This window comes from Callospermophilus lateralis, chromosome 3 (genome assembly GCF_048772815.1).
Source record: "Callospermophilus lateralis isolate mCalLat2 chromosome 3, mCalLat2.hap1, whole genome shotgun sequence".
Lineage (NCBI taxonomy): Eukaryota > Metazoa > Chordata > Mammalia > Rodentia > Sciuridae > Callospermophilus > Callospermophilus lateralis.
Genome location: NC_135307.1, coordinates 90,760,407 through 90,772,871, shown reverse-complemented (window position 1 = coordinate 90,772,871; position 12,465 = coordinate 90,760,407). Strand labels below are relative to the sequence as shown.

The 12,465-nt window shown below is 35.1% G+C and overlaps 2 protein-coding genes across 5 annotated transcripts in view; one reads left to right on the top strand and one right to left on the bottom strand.

Moving 5' to 3' along the window:
• The window catches only part of Golm2 (golgi membrane protein 2), a 104,678-nt gene that overhangs the window by 22,469 nt on the left and 69,744 nt on the right, over positions 1 to 12,465 (bottom strand). The gene's annotated exons all lie outside the window — the stretch shown is intronic.
• LOC143395407 (endogenous retrovirus group K member 113 Env polyprotein-like) overlaps positions 1 to 12,465 on the top strand; it is a 114,188-nt gene that overhangs the window by 41,710 nt on the left and 60,013 nt on the right. For 2 of the 3 annotated variants that reach the window (XM_076850722.2, XM_076850720.1), the window contains exon 3: positions 7,148 to 7,226. The exons of the other annotated variant lie outside the window; for it this stretch is intronic. The gene's annotated coding sequence lies outside the window, so the exon portion shown is untranslated. The remainder of the gene's footprint in view (positions 1 to 7,147; positions 7,227 to 12,465) is intronic. 3 annotated transcript variants of the gene reach the window in all.

Here is a 12,465-nt window from a genome sequence, read left to right as displayed (position 1 = left end):
TTCAGTGTTCATGTAAGTAAAGTCAAGGCAAGGCCTGCAATCTTTTTACTAATCACAGGAGATACAGATGCTGCTGGCCCACTGACTTATTCTCTGAGTAGTTGCAGGGAATTACATATCACTTAGTGTTCTTTTTATATCAAAAGTTCATTTCAAATAATTTTGTTATATTGAATTTTTGAGGCAAATAATTGATATAAAATTTGACAATGGGCTGGGGATGTGGCTCAAGCGGTAGCGCGCTTGCCTGGCATGCGTGCAGCCCGGGTTCGATCCTCAGCACCACATACAAAGATGTTGTGTCCGCCAAATACTAAAAAATAAATATTAAAAAAATTCTCTCTCTCTCCCTCTTTCTCACTCTCTCTCTTTCTTTAAAAAAAAAATTTAACAATGATAAAAGCAAAAAAAGGAAATTATAAGGCAAAGGACAAAAAATTATAAGGCTAACCTGTTTTTAAAAATAAATTTTAGGGGCTGGCGTTATAGCTCAGTGGAAAAGCGCTTACCTAGTATGAGTGAGGCACTAGGTTCGATTCTCAGCACCACATACAAATAAATAAAATAAGGTCCATCAACAACTAAAAGATATTTAAATAAATAAACAAATTTTGGTTATGGCTAAATAATATTTACCCTCTCAAAAGTAGGACTGGATAAACAGAACAGTTACTATCGGTTTTTTGTATTCTTGCATATTAATAGGAATGACAGTAAAAATTATAGATCCATAGTCTCTAAAAGAGCATTTAACAACATTTAACATATTTTCTTATTTAAATCTTAAAATGTTTTGGCATGAATTCTTTGTGGTTTTTTTTGTTGTTGTTTTTGGCAGTCCTGGTGTTGAACCTAGGACTCTATGATCTAGCCCTTTAAAATTATTATTTTTTTTTTTTGAGAAAGAGTCCTCCCTATGTTACCCAAGCTAGCCTTGAACTTTGTGGTCCTCCTACATCAATCTCCCAAGTAGCTGGAATTACAGGTGTGTACCACGGACATTCAGTCTGCATAAATACCTTTTAAAGGAAGGGAACATAGATTTAATATCAGCAGTCAATTTTATGCTTCATGGGAAAGCACTGGAACATAAAATTTTAAAGACTACTAAAAATGCTGATGAGAAGACTGGGACTATAGCTCAGTGGCAGAGTGCTTGCCTAGCATGTGTGAGACACTGGGTTTGATCCTCAGCACCAAATAAAAATAAGCAAATAAAATAAAGGCATTCTATCTATCTACAACTACAAAAAAAGTTAAAAGAAAAAAATGCTGGTGAGGGGCTGGGGTTGTGGCTCAGCAGTAAAGTGCTCACCTAGCACATGCGAGGCCCTGGGTTCGATCCTCAGCACCACATATAGATAAATAAAATAAAGGTATTATGTCCAACTACAACTAAAAAATTTTTTTAAATATTTTAAAAAATGATGGTGAAAGTAATTTGAATTAAAATATTATGAAAATAATTTTATCAGTTGTTCTTACAGTTGACAAAATGGTATATATTGACAAATCCTGTGAAAAAGAATTTACTGGCTGTATGAACAAGTAGTACAAAGAAATGAAAAACACCAAAAGTGAATTATGATCTTTATCATAATGATAATACAACTTGAAAATAAAATGAAAAAGATGACACCTGAAAAATGGCAGACTGGAGAAATCCACTATACAGAAGCTATTCTCCAAGACTGAATCAAAACTATAGTTCTGTGGCAGCAATGATGAGGTAGAAAGGTTTTGGGAAAGAAACTCAGAGCTAGCACTCAGGTGAAAACCAGAAATATTGGTTTCTGAAATAGAGAATCAATAAAAGGAATAGAATGTAGCAGTGCCAAGCAAGTGGTGACTCACTGTGAGAGGGCAAACTTCTCCCAACAACTGAAAGAAAGTTTCCCAGTGAGTTTAAGAAAAGCAAGCTCCACTGTCCAAAAAATTTACAATCTGAGTAGGAAAAATACTCAAATTCTGTGAAGTGAGCTGGAATAGGAAAGAGTCCTGATACTTCCCAGAAGATTTAATGAAAGTGGGAAAACAGAGCCAACTTAAGACTCTTTGGACTGTCTAAGCAGAAGATTAGAAATCCTTGAAGTTTTCTTTTTTTCTCTCTTTCTTTTTTTTTTTCTTTTGTATTTTTAAAAATTTTTTTCTCTTATTCTTAGTTGACCTTCTTTTTTGTGTACCTAAGACCCAACAGCAACTTATGCTTTTACTTTTCACTGGAGTAATGGATACCCAAGCCATGAGTCAATCTGGATTCAGGAGTGAGACTGTAATATGGATTTAGGAAATCTCTGGGTAGTAACTGGAGTCAAAGCTAACAGTCTACAGGTCTCCACAGTGGAGAAGAGGGAAGGGCATTTTCATTTAATACTGGTGGTCTGAACTATGTGATAAGGAGCAAGGCCCCCAGGGACTAGAACTGGGTAAATCAGCATTGGGTGGAAAGCTGCTACCCAAAGGATTACACTGTATCCCCCATACTCAGAAGTGTCTGGAGAATCTGCTGACTTGACCTGGGCACTTCCCATGTACCTCCCCACAGCACTTGGAGTGAGATTTTCTGAACAAGGGTTAAGGCATAATCCAGATTGACCTAGAGGTTCCCCAGATGAGAGGGCTGGCCAGGATTGCACTCTTATCCCCACATACAAATACACAACCATACTGACTGTAAATTCTGCTTTGAAATGGATAAACTACCCCAATACATGCTGGTAGGCAAGGAGTGGGTGGAGATGAGCATCCAGACTTCCCTAACAAGTTTGGCCAGTTTGGGGTCAGAACTAAGAACGAACAAACAGTAAAATAAATATGTCCCACAAATCTTCTCATGGCTAGGGGACTCCAAAATGGAATCCTAGGGAGGAAGTGTCTTCATTTTTAAAACCTCAGCAAGGATAAAATGGAATCATTGTAGATTGTTGTTGTATTAGCTATTTTGTGTGCAGTGTTTTATACTGTCTTTCCTTATTATTTGTTTTATCGAGATTCTAACTTTACATATTTTTCAATTAGTTGGATTTTTGCCTCTGTACCTATTTTCTTCTTTCTCATCTCTTTTCCCTTCTGCTCTCTTTCATCCTTCCTTCTCTCCTCATTTTCTCTTCTGTCTTCCTTCTCTCCCTGACCCTTTTCCAATACAATTCAGTACTAAGTATACTATTGTTAATGTTTAACTTTTGAGCCTCATCTATATTATTTCTTACCCACTTTTCTCATTGGTTAATAGTACTGTAGAGATTATTAGTGATTTTAAAATATAGGTTGTTATATACTTTGCTATTAAGTTATAACTATAACTGGAAGTTAAACGCTCTCCTCTCAAAGCAGTACTGGTAGTTAAGCAAACTTTTAATCTTTTTGTTGGTGGATCTTTATTTATTTATTTATATGCAGTGCTGAGAATTGAACCTAGTGTCTCACCCATGAGAGGCAAGTGCTCTACCACTGGGCCATAACCCTAGCCCATAAACTTTGAATCTTGATTATGATGATTGAATGTTTTGATGTTGAGATATATCCCCAGTTTAGGATAGATTGCAAAGGGAAAAGTGCTCAATAAAATACTCTCATGTAACAGAAATACAAGAATCCATGACAGTACAGAAATAGAATCTCTGAAAACATGAAGAAACAAGCTAACAGATGCCTCCAAAAGTTTATACTCTCACAATAACTGATCTACAGATTTTTGAAGTGGATGAAATCCCAGAAAATAATTCAAAAAGTTACCCAGGAGTAGCAGTGCACACCTGTAATCCCAGTCACTAAGGAGGCTGAGACAAAAGGATTGCAAGATTGAGGCCAGTCACAGCAACTTAGTGAGACCCTGTCTCAAAATAAAACAAAAAGGAATGTCTCAAATGTTGGTGCATCTAACTACATTCAACAACAACAACAACAAAGCACTCCTCAACATAAAGGCTTAGCTAGGCCCCAATACAATAATACAGGTGAATTCAGTACCTCTCTTTCATTGATAGGTCATCCAGACATAAAACCATCAAAGATACTGCAGAATTAATTCAGACTATAAATCAAGTGGACTTAACAGATATTTACAAAATATTTCATCCAATGACAGCTGTATACACTTTCTTTTCAGTTGTTCATGGAACTTTATCCGAAGTATATCATATTTGAGATCACAAAGCAAGTCTTAGCAAATACAAAGAGATGAAATAATTCCCTGCATTTTATCATATAATAATGGAGGAATTATAAATCAACATCAAGTAAAACTACAGAAATTGTACAAACACATGCAGACTGAACAATATATTTTTGAATAATGAGTGGTTCATCAAAGAAATCAGAAGAGAAATTAAAGGCTCTTAGAATCAAACAAGGATAAAATTACAACATACCAAAATCTCTGGGACATAGTGAAGGCAATTCTAAGAGGAAAGATTATAGATAAGAATGCCTACATTAAAAAAAAAAAATCAGACCCTGAATAAATAACTTAATTATGAATCTCAAGAACATATAAAAGGGGTTGGGATTGTGGCTCAGTGGTAGAGTGCTTGCCTGACACATGTGAGGCACTGGGCTTGATCTTCAGCACCACATAAAAATAAATAAATTAAGTAAAGGTATTGTGTCCATTTACAACTAAAAATTTTTTTTTTTAAAAAGGAACAACAACAAACTATTTCCAAAACCAGCAGAAGGAAAGAAATAATAAAGATCAAAACTGAAATTAACAATACCGACTCTGAGAACAATAAAAAGGATCAAGAAAGCGTTGGTTTTTTGGTTTTTCATTTTTGTTTTTTGATACTGAGTGTTGAACCCAGGACCACTTTACCACTGAGCTACATCCTTAGTCCTATTTATTTATTTATACTGGGGATTAAGCACAGGGATCCTTAACATTGAGCCACATCCCCAGCCCCTGTTTTATATTTTATTTAGAGATAGGTCACTTAGTTGTTTGGGGCCTTGCTAAGTGCTGAGGCTGGCTTTGAACTTATGATCCTCCTGTTTCAGCCCCTCGAGCCACTGGAATTATAGGCAGTGGTATATGACTTTATTTTGAGAAGGTGTCTCACCAAATTGCTGAATCTAGCCTCAAACTTAAACAGCCTCCCAAATTATTGGGATTACAAGCATTAGCCACCCTGCCCACTTTTATTAGGGAATGTTTAGAAAACAAATATTCCAATAAACTGGAAAATCTAGAAAAAAAAATAGATAAATTTTAAGCCATACATGACCTACCAAAATTAAACCACGAAGGACATAGAAAAACCTAAATAGACCAATACAAGCAATGAGATTGAAGTAGTAATAAAAAGACATCCAGAAAAGAAAAGACCAGGACCAGATGGATTCACAGCTGAATTCTACCAGACCTTTAAAAAAAGCATTAATGCTGCTGGTAAAGTGGCACGTTCCTGTAACACCAGAGACCTGAGAGGCAGAGGCAAAGGGATTGCAAATTCAAGGATAGTCTCAGCAACTTAGTAATACCCTATTACAAAAAAATAATAAAGGCTGGAGATGTAGCTAAGTGGTAGAGTGCTCCTGGGTTCAATTCCCAATTAAAAAATAAATAAATAACCGGACAACACCACCACCACTTATGCCAATGTTCCATAAATTATTTCAGGAAACAGGGAGGAACACTTCCAAATTTATTCTATGAAGTCAATATAACCCTGATAACAAAATCAGAAAAGGACACTTTAAGGAAAGAAAACTAGAGGCTAATATCCTTGATAAATACAGATGTAAAAATACTTAATGAGATACTAGTGGGATGAGGTTGTGACTCTGTGGTAGAGTGCTTCCCTAGCATATAAGAGTCACTGGGTTTGATTCTCAGCACCACATATAAATAAATAAAATAAAGATCCATTGACAACTAATTTTTTTTTTTAAATTTCACTAGCAAATTGTAAGCAATACCACATTAAAAACACTGTATGAGAAGGAACAATGGCACATACCTGCAATCCCAGCATCTTGGGAGGATGAAACAGGAGGATCTCAAGTTTGAGGCTAACCTCAGTAATTTAGCAAGGCTCTAAGCAATTTAGACCCTGTCTCAAAACAAAACAAAACATGGGCAGGTGGTGGCTGAGGATGTAGTTAAGTGGTAAAGCGTTCCTGAGTTCAATCCCCAGTATAAAAAGAAGACAGTACATCATGATGAATTTGGTTTTGTTCCAGGGATACAAGGATGGTTCAACATATCCAAATCAATGAATATAATATACCCTTAAATAGAATCTAGGACAAAAACCACATAATCTATCTTCTCAATAAATAAGACAACTTTGACAAATTTCAACAATAATTCATAATAAAAACTCTGAAGAAAATAGGGATAGTAGGAACTTACTTTAACATTATAAAAGCTATAGATGACAAACCCATAGCCAACATCATACTGAATTGTCCCATATGCAGATGATGACCCTATATTTAGAAGATCCTAAAATCTCCACCAGAAAACTTTGAGAGTTGATAAATTCAGCAAAGTAGCAAGATACAAATCAACATACAAAAATCAATAGCTTTTTTTGGCAGTACTGAGGATTGAACCCAGGAACACTCTAGTACTGAGTCATACCCCTAGCCCCAGCCCCAGAATTAATATCAAAAAAGAACTACAGCTGGGCATAGTAGTGCACACCTATAATCCCGGCAGCTTGGGAAGTTGAGACAGGAGGATCACAAGTTCAAAGCCAGCTTCAGCAATTTAGCAAGGCACTAAGCAACTCGGTGAGAGCCTATCTTTAAATAAAATACAAAATAGAGCTGGGGATGTGGCTCAGTGGTCGAGTGCCCCCAAGTTCAATACTCGGTATTCCCCCCGCCCCCCCCCCCAAAAAAAAAAAACCCAAAATGAACAAAAAGGGATGGGGAAATGATTCAGTGGTAAAGCACCTGGTTCAATCCCTAGTACCAAAAAAAAAAAAAAAAAAAAAAGTGATCTACAGCTTCAATGTAATCCCATCAAAAGAGCAAAATACCAATGATATTCCTCTCAGAACTAGAATTAAAATAAAATTATACTCCATGTATATATAATGTCAAAATACACTCTACTGTCATGTATATCTTTTTTTTTTATATTTTAGTTTTAGATGGACACAATATCTTTGTTTTTTTTTTTGTTTTTTTTAATTTTTAGGTGGTGTTGAGGATTGAACCCAGCACCCCACGCATGCCAGGCAAGCACGCTACTGCTTGAGCCACATCCCCAGCCCCTGGTATGTATATCTAAAGGAACAAATTAAAAAAATAAAAAGAAAAGCAATCCTAAAAATTTTAATGGAAGAACCAAAGACACATAATACCTAAAGCAATTCTGAGCAAAGAGTAAAGCTGGAAGTATAGCAATATCAGCTTTAAATAATTCTCCAGGGCCAAATTAACAAAACAGTTTTGCTTTGACATAAAAATAGACACACAGACTAATAGTACAGAATAGAATACATAAAGCAAATCTACATACAGTCATCTGATTCTTCACAAAGGGGCCAAAAATTTCTGTTGAAAAAGACAGCTTCTTTAACAAATGGTGTGAGGAAAACAGGACATCCATATTTATTTAAAATAGATCCTTATTTTCACCCTGCACAAAAGTCAACTCAAAATGGATCAAAGGCCTTGATATTAGACCAGGAACTATGCAACTCCTAGAAGACAATGTAGAGTCAACACTCCAAGATTCAGTTGTAGGCAATAACTTTCTCAGCAGGATTCCTATACCTCAGGAAACAAAACCAAGAATCAATAAATAAAAAGGCATCAAACTAAAAAACTTCTGCACAGCAAAAGAAACAAAAGCATTAAGAGACAACACATAGAATGGGTGAAAATTTTTACCAGTACTCTTTCACAAAGAATTAGTAGCTAGAATATATAAAGAACTAAAAAAAAAAAAAAAAAAAAAAAAAAATTACTACCAAAAAAAAACAAAAAACAAAAAACCCATTCAATAAATGGGCTAATGAACAAACACATAACACAAATGGCCAACAATTACATGAAAAATTTTTCTACATTTCTAGCCATCAGGGAAATGCAAATCAAACTACACTGAAATTTTATCTCACTCCAATTAGAATGGCAATTATCAAGAATACAAATAATAATAAATGCTGGTGAGCATGCAACAAGGAGAGAAATCGTATCTTGTTGGTGGTAGTGTAAATTGTTACAGCCACTATGGAAATCACAAAGGAATGGAACTATCATATGATCCAATGATACTACTCAGCATAATATGGAGATATATGCATACCCATGTTTATAGCAGTGCACTTCAAAGTAGTCAAGTTATGGAACTAGTCTAGGTGTCTGTCAACAGATGAGTGGCTAAAGAAAATGTAGTAGATACACACTGGAGTCTGATTCAGCTATAAAAAATGAAATTTTGTCATTTGTAGGATAATGGATGGAACTGAAGAGCATCATGTTAAGCAAGATAAGCCAGGCTCAGAAAGTTAAGGATTAAATGTTTTCCCTCATATGTGGAAACTAGAAAGACTTTTTTTAAAAAGGAAAAGAAAAAAGGGGACAGGGAGGGATTCATGAAAATAGAAGGATAGACTAATCAGGGTAGACTAATCAGGCAGAGGGAGAGGGAAGGAGAACAGGGGAGATACTGGGGAATGAAATTGACCAAAGTATGTTATATGCATGTACAAATATGCCACAACGAAACCCACTATTATTATGTACCAATATAAAAATCTAGATAAATAAGGGCTGGGATGTAGCTCAGTGACAAAGTGCTTGCCTTGCATTTGTGAAGCCTTGGTTTCCATCCCCAGTTTCAAAAAAGAAAAGACAAAAAAAGAAAACAAAAATCCCTACCAAAAAAATAGAGAATAAAAAAATCTAGATAAACAAAATATAAAAATGAAATTCAGTTTAACATAAGCAAATCAATAAATGTAATTCACTGTATTGATAGAATTAAGGTCAAAAAATCACAAGTCATCTCAACTGATGCAGAGAAAGAAAGCCTTTGAAAAATTCAGCACCCATTCATGATAAAAACACTGAAGAAACTAGAGACAGAAGGAACTTACATCAACATCATAAAGGCTATGTACCACAAACCCAAGACCAATATAGTAATGAATGGGGGAAAACACCAATTTTTTTAAACATTTTTTTAGTTGTTGATAGATTTTTATTTTATGTATTTATATGCAGGGCTGAGAATTGAACCCAGTGCCTATGCCAGCCAAGTGCACTATCGCTGAGCCCCCAGCCCCAGCCCCGAAAACACCAATTTTTTTAAAAAAATGTGGAACAAGACAAGGATGTCCACTCTCACCAATCCTATTCAATAGAGTACTAGAAATCCCAGCCAGAGCAATAAGGCAAGAGAAGGAAATAAAAGGGATAAAACTAGGAAAGAAAGAAGTCAAACTGTTACTGTTTGCAGATGATATGATTCTATAACAAAAAGATCCAAAAAGCTTCACAAGAATACTGCTAGAATTAACAAAAAAATTCAGCACAGTAGCAAGATACAAAATTACCATACAAAAGTCAATAGCTTTCCCATACACCAATAATGAATCTGCTGAGAAAGAAAATCAGGAAACCAATCCCATTCACGATAGCCTCAATGAAAACAAAAATAAAAACTCAGGAATAAATATGACCAAGGAGGTGAAAGACCTCTACAATGAAAACTATATAACATTGAGAAAGAAATCAAAGAAGACACAAGATGGAAAGATCTCCCATTCATGGATAGGTAGGATTAATATTGTTAAAACAGCCATCTTACCAAAAGCAATAAACAGATTCAATGCAATCCCCACCAAATGACATTGTTCACAGAACTAGAAAAAAAATCCTACAATTTATATGGAAGAACAAAAGCAATTCTAAGCCTAAAAAGCAATGCTAGAGGCATCACAATACCTGACTTCAAGTTACAGAGATACAGTAACAAAATCTTCATGGTACTGGCATAAAAACAGACACATAGAGCAGTGAAACAGAATAGAAGATATAGACAACCTCACATAGATACAGTCATCTGATCCAAAACAAGTTAGGCAGAAGACATTTTAAATAAATAATGCTAGGAAAACTCGTTATCCATATGTAGAAGAATAAGACTAGATCCTTATCTCTCACCTTGTACAGAAGCCAACTCAAAATGGAGCAAAGACCTAGGAACAGATCAGAAATTATATAACTCCTAGAAGAAAATGCAGCATATAGGCACAGGCAATGACTTTCTCAACAGGACCCCTGAAGCTTGGAAAATAATACCTAGAATTAATAAATGGAATGGTATCAAATTAAAAAGCTTCTACACAACAAAGGAAACAAGAATGTGAAGAAACGATCTACACAATGGGAGGAAAATCTTTGTTAGTTACTCTTCTGACAAAGGATTAATATCTAAATTTTTTTTTTAACTGAAAAAATTATCACCAAAACCCCAAATAACCTAATTAATGTATGGGCAATTTAACTAAATATAACTTCTCAAAAGAACACAAATGGCCCACAAATATATGAAAAATTCAACATTTTTAGCAATTAGGGGAAATGCAAATCAAAACTACACTGAGATTTCATCTTACTCCATCGAGAATAACAGTCATCAAGAATACAAATAATAATAAATAATGGAGAGAGTATGAGGAAGAAAAAGAACACTATAATGTTAGAGGGACTGTAAATTAAAACAATCACTATCGAAATCAGTACAGAGGTTCCTCAAAAGACTAGCAATGGAAACACCATATGACCCAGTTACACCACTCCTTGGTATTTATCTTCCAGCATACGATAGTGATACGTGCATACCCAGTTTATAACAGCACAATTCCCAATAGCCAAACTAGGGAACCAGCCTAAGTGTCCATCAATTAATGAATGGATAAGGAAAATGTAGACCTTTATTCACCCATAAAGATGAATAAAATTATGTCATTTGTAGGAAAAGGTATAGAACTAGAGAATATTATGTTAAACGAAATAAACCAAACTCAGACAGGCAAGAATCATATGTTTTATCTCATATGTGGAAGCTACAGAGGAAGAAAAAGTGGATGTAGTGGCTCACGCCTATAATCCCAGCTGCTTGGAAGGCTGAAGCAGGAGAATCATGAGTTCAAAGCCAGCGTCAACAACAGCAAGGTGCTAACCCACTCAGTGAGACCCTGTCTCCAAACAAAATGCAAAACAGGGCTGGGGATGTGGCTCAGTGGTTGAGTGTCCCTGAGTTCAATCCCCAGTACCAAAAAAAAAAAAAAAGAAAGAAAGAAAGAAAGAAAGTGGGGAGCAGATGGTCTCATAAAAATAGAAGAGAGGCTAGTAGTGTAGAGGAAAGGGATAGGAGAAGGAGGAGGAGAAGGAAAGGGAATCACTGGGAAATTATAATGGCCAAATTACATTGTTACATCATGTGTATTATGAATATTTAACAACAAATCCCACTGATATGTATAATTATAGTGTACCAGTAAAAATATAAAATGCAAAATAAGAAAATTAAATAAGTTAGTTAAAAATTCATTGAAGGCATGTGGGGAAAAAACAAGATAAAAAAATTCTATTTGAAAACAATGAAGAAAAAAACAATAATTATACATAATTGAACTTGGAAGATCAGATATTTATTCAGAGAAAACTATACAACACAGTGAACCAAATGACGTATGAATAAATAGAGTCTAAAATGCAAAGAACAAAGATAGTAAATAGTACTTAGGTTATAGTAAACACATTTAATGAATAGAAAACAGATTTAATTAAATACAAATTAAGTTTTCTGAAAACTAGTTTTAGAACTTAATAAATCAGATCAGGGTTAGAGCTCTGGTAGAGCACTTGCCTAGCATATAGGAGATTGTGGATGCAAGTTCCAAAAAAGAAAAAGGGAAAAACAACAACAAAAATAAATAAACTGAAAGTGAATTTTTTAAAAAAGAAAATAGAAAAAAATAGCTTTCTTAAACTTTAAGGTAAGTTTAAATCACTATAAAACAGTAGTTTTCAAAACCATATGCTGAAGATAGCCGAGCACACTGGCCCGTGCCTGTAATTTTAATGGCTAGGAAGCTGAGGTAGGAGGATCACAAGTTGAAAGTTAGCCTTAGCAACTTAGTGAGGCCTCAAGCAACTTAACAAGATCCTGTCTCAAAATTTAAAGAATAAATAAATAACAGGCTGGGGATGTGGCCCAGTGGTTGTATGCTCCTGGGTTCAATCCCTGATACAAAAGCAAAAACAAAAAAACCCATATGCTCAAGCTGGGGATGTGGCTCAAGCGGTAGCACACTCGCCTGGCATGCGCAGGGCGTTGGGTTCGATCCTCAGCACCACATAAAAATAAAATAAAGATGTTGTGTCCACCGAAAACTAAAAAAGAAATATTAAAAAAAATTCTCTCTCTCTCTTAAAAAAAAACAACACATATGCTGAAGATAAAAACAAGAATCATAAAAAATGTACATTATGGAG